A 4,777-nucleotide genomic window follows, 5' to 3' on the forward strand; every position below is an offset into this window, starting at 1 on the left:
TTTTTTAAAAATGCAACTTTCTTAAGCAAGTAAACACATATGGCATATTATGTATTGTACTAAATTTTGTAGGCATTTGCAAAATGATGCTCCTAGCTATGACCTCTTTTTTATTCGGTATCCATTGCAAAGTCTTATTCACATTAAACACAGGCGCTTGAGGTTTTACCTGAACTCTTGACTCCTGTGTCAAAATGTAGACATTTACACACACACACAAATGCACGCATGCACACACACACTATTTTTATTTTCACTATATAACCCCAATTTCATGAAGCCTTTGGAAATATTGCATAAATACAAGGTATCCATTACCTTAATGCTACTTGAATTCAAATTTCCAAAATTCAGTTAGAAATTCTAGGACACTAAGCAGATAAAGTTAATAAGCGAATGTTGGGGAAACATATATTATTCTTTTTTTTTTTTTTAGAGGTGGGGGGTGAGAGGGGAGGGGCAGAGGGAGAGAAGAGAGAGAATCAAGCAGATTCCCCACTGAGCGGGGAGGCTGATGCAGGGTTTGAACTCACGACCTTTGAGATCATGACCTGGGCCAAAATCAGGAGGTGGATGCTTAACCTACTGAGCCACCCAGGCGCCCCAACATATATTATTCTTTTAATGCTACACAGGAAGTTAAGTTGAAACTTTTCTATGGATTTATATAATTTTGGATTACCTGAGTTTTAGTGAATGAATTGATAAAAGATACATTTTTCCAGTTGCAGCACATTTCAGTCTCAATATCTTTCACTGCTATCAAAACCCTGTGTCTTACATCATTTTTACAAAAATGCTCTAGCTATTTCATTTTAGAGCAGAAATTCAAATTCGTGTTGAAATCAGTTATGCCATATCCAAAATCCCTGATTTCACATTGTAGATTATCACCTCGGGAGGAAAGCAAAATTACATTTAAAAACGAACTCACTGAATTTTCCAGCTGAAACATTATATAGTATGTTTTAAATACCTTTTGAATTTGTGGGGCAGTTAATCCTGAATTCCCAAATTTGAAACAGTATTTTAAAACACCTATAAGAGTTATAAATGATCCTCTTACCAACAAAAGGAGTGGAGATCACTGGGTCAACTACCAACTTTCTATTAAAGTCTTTGCCTTGGGGCACCTGGGTGGCTCAGTCGTTAAGCGTCTGTCTCAGGTCATGGTCCCAGGGTCCTGGGATCGAGCCCCGCATCGGGCTCCCTGCTCGGCGGGAAGCCTGCTTCTCCCTCTCTCACTCCCCCTGCTTGTGTTCCCTCTCTTGCCGTGTCTCTCTCTGTCAAATAAATAAATAAAATCTTTAAAAAATAAAATAAAGTCTTTGCCTTTTATTTATTCTTTGCCCTATAACCTGTTTGAGCTTCAGACTCTTTTTGAGCTTTTTTTTTTTTTTGAGCTTAAGACTACGCTAAAAATTTGGTTTAAAAACTTCTTAATTTTCATAGTTTTTAGCTTTACCCAATTACACTCACACAGTCATACTGCCTTTCTGGCTCAAATCACACAAATGCCTTGAATATTTCCCTGTACATGCAAATTCTTCACATTTTTACTATGATCATCCTTGAGACCCTGAGATTTCTGAACACTATTTTTCACGTTATATGACAACATGTTATATGAATTACAGCCCTTTGAGCCTTTCTTTGGGAGGAAACAGATCCTTCACCTATAAATTAAAGATCGCCTCAAAATGGAAAACATTTGCTTACACTGATGCACATTTAGATTTCACCTGCTACTCAGTGCCTCTTGCTTTATTAGAATTCTTGGTTTTAAACTGTCCCCTGAAGTTTTGCAGTCCCCTTACCTTCAGGGGAGTTGTTCCCTTTTGATCAATTCCAAGAGACACCAAGTTTCAAGGTACTGGGGCAGCCCTTTTCAGTAAACTAGATTTCTGCAGTTAGTCTTCGATCCCTTTACAGCTGTGGGAGCAGAAGTCGCTGGGGAACAATATCTTCGGGCATTTTGAGCCCCGAGGGAAAGGAGACGTGGGTGGCAGGACCTCTAGAGCCTCGGCTGTACAACAGAATTCCAGATGCCCACAGAAGGAGAAGTCCGGAAGTTCCATCAAGGGTGTTTTAGGGGAAAGCACCACGTGTGGGGGTTGCTGAGGGTTATTTACTCACTTTTCCAATGGCCAGGCTTTTAGAGTTGAATTTTTCCCACTGTGGGCTGGTGGACAGTCAGGGCCTGTCTCTTATCTAAGTTGTGAGGGCTTAAGCTTGTGCCTTGGGAGCACTTCATAGTTTTTACTTGATGTCCGTAATATGGTTTTATAACTTCTCCCAGGTACCTGGGTGGGGAGCTATGAAAGGATTTGGCCTTTCTCTGTGACCTCACCTTTTCCTAGCCAACCCACCTCCACCTGGCAGCATGGTTACAGAGACTATCAAGACAAAAACTGTACTTTGGGGCATCGCTGCTGCACCCGTTCCATCCAAGTTGGATAGGTTGGGGTTGATAATGGTTTAACAGGATCTGAGCAGGGGTGGGGCTCCCTTCCAAGCCCTTGAGCTGAAGTAACCCATTAAGTCAGTCTGGCTCAGTGGTTGTCAACCAGGGGCGATTTTGTCCCCCAGGAGACATGTGGCGATGTCTGCACACAATTTTGGGTTGGAAAACTGGGAGGGTGAGAGAACCCAGTGGATAGCAGTCGGGGATGTTGCTAAATATCCTACAATGCACGGAACAGCTCCCCACAATAAAGAATCGTCCAACCCAAAATGTCACTAGCACCAAGCTTAAGAAACCCTGGTCTAGCCTAAGGGTGAAAATAGGGCATTCAATCATCTTACAAAATCCGGGAAAACTTTAAGAAAAGGGGAGAAGTAGCTTCATTTATGATGATTACCTTATATGGCAAAGTTCTTTTTTAACTAAAAACACCCCAGGAGTGGAGCTGAACCACAGCATCCCCAGGCAGCAGAGGGGGGTAAGAAAGATGCCTAGAGAGTAAGACCTCAACGAGTCTTACCATGTGTCCCCCCGGGCCTCAGCCGGCAACCCCGTACCACCACTAGCTGAGTCCATGTTGTGCCAGATCCTGCCATAATGATGTTAAAATGTTGTGGGAAGGGGCGCCTGGGTGGCTCAGTCGTTAAGCGTCTGCCTTCAGCTCAGGTCATGATCCCAGGGTCCTGGGATCGAGCCCCGCATCTGGCTCCTGGCTCAGCAGGGAGCCTGCTTCTCCCTCTGCTTCTCCCTCTGCTTCTCCCTCTGCTTCTCCCTCTGCCTCTCCCCCTGCTCGTGCTCTCTCTCTCTCTCTCTCTCTGTATCTCTGTGTCTCGAATGAGTAAAAAAATCTTTAAAAAAATTTTTTTAAATGTTGCGGGAAATAAGAGACAGATACAGAATTGAAAATTAGGTTTTGTCATTTACTGAGAGTCTGCATGCAGGAAGGAAGGAAGGAAGTTAAGCACTCACCAAGTGACAGCTTGATGACAATCATATCTCAATTCCTTAACAATCAAAAGTATAGGATTTCTTTGATCCATGGGTATAAACTAAGACTCTCAAGGAATTGCCTTATGGCCAGTAAAGGAAGGAGGCTTCTTAAAACCCAGGAAGGGGAAAGAAGATCTCATGATACTCAGTTGGAGAAGGGTAGATATTATGGTTAAATCAAGACTGGAGGGGTGCCTGGGCGCCTGGGTGGCTCAGTTGTTAAGCGTCTGCCTTCAGCTCAGGTCATGGTCCCAGGGTCCTGGGATCAAGCCCCGCATCGGGCTCCCTGCTGGGCGGGAAGCCTGCTTCTCCCTCTCCCACTCCCCCTGCTTGTGTTCCCTCTCTCACTGTCTCTCTCTCTCTGTCAAATAAATAAATAAATAAAATCTTAAAAAAAAAATCTAGATTGGAAAAGGCTATTTGAAGGAGTGACAAAATATACATCTGTAAAGGGTCACAATGTTCATACCTTTAAGAATGTATCTTTTTTTCTCAATTAAAATGCTTTAACTTTGAGTGTAACAGGCTTACAATAAAGCACATGACAGTGTCCCATGCTGCACGCAAGGAGCTTGGAAGTCGCCACTCCATCCTAACAAGTAAAAAGCTGAACATACTGAAAAATCAACAATGCTTCTTGGATCTGTAAGAGAGGGGAGGACACAGGGCAGATCAATGCCCCCAAGATCAGAGAGAGAGGTGAATAAAGTTGGAAGAACCCAACTTCATGATTTTATTTTATTTTATTTATTATACTGGAATTTCTTTATTATTTTTAATTTTAAAAATTTGAGTACAATTGATACATAATTTTTTCCACTTCCTGACTTTGAAAGCTACTACAAAGCAAACTGGTGGTTCCTAGAGGGGAGGTGGGTGGGAGGACAGATGAAACAGGTGATGGGCATTAAAGAGCACACCTACCATAACGAGCACTGGGCAATGAGCACAAGTGCTGAGTCACTGTATTGTTCATCTGAAACTAATGTAACATTGTACATTAATTATACTAGAACTTAAAACACAAATGATTTTTTTTTTTATGAAAAACTACTATGAAGCAACAGTAATCAAGACTGTAGTGTGCAGAGGACAGGCTAGCTTGGTTGTTGGAGCATGCAGCTCTTGATCTCAGGGTTGTGACTTTGAGCCCCAGGCTGGGTATAGAGATTACTTTAAAATCTTAAAAAAAAAAAAAAAAAGACAGTACTAAGCTATACTGGCACAGGGATAGACACGCAAATCAATTGAGTAGAATATTGAGAGTCCATTAAGAGAAAGAAAACAAGTGCCTGTGGTCACCCGATTTTCGACCAGGATGCC

Source organism: Callorhinus ursinus, unplaced genomic scaffold (assembly GCF_003265705.2).
Source record: "Callorhinus ursinus isolate GAN/ISIS: 27379988/994484 unplaced genomic scaffold, GSC_fseal_2.0 scaffold10, whole genome shotgun sequence".
Taxonomy (NCBI): Eukaryota; Metazoa; Chordata; class Mammalia; order Carnivora; family Otariidae; genus Callorhinus; species Callorhinus ursinus.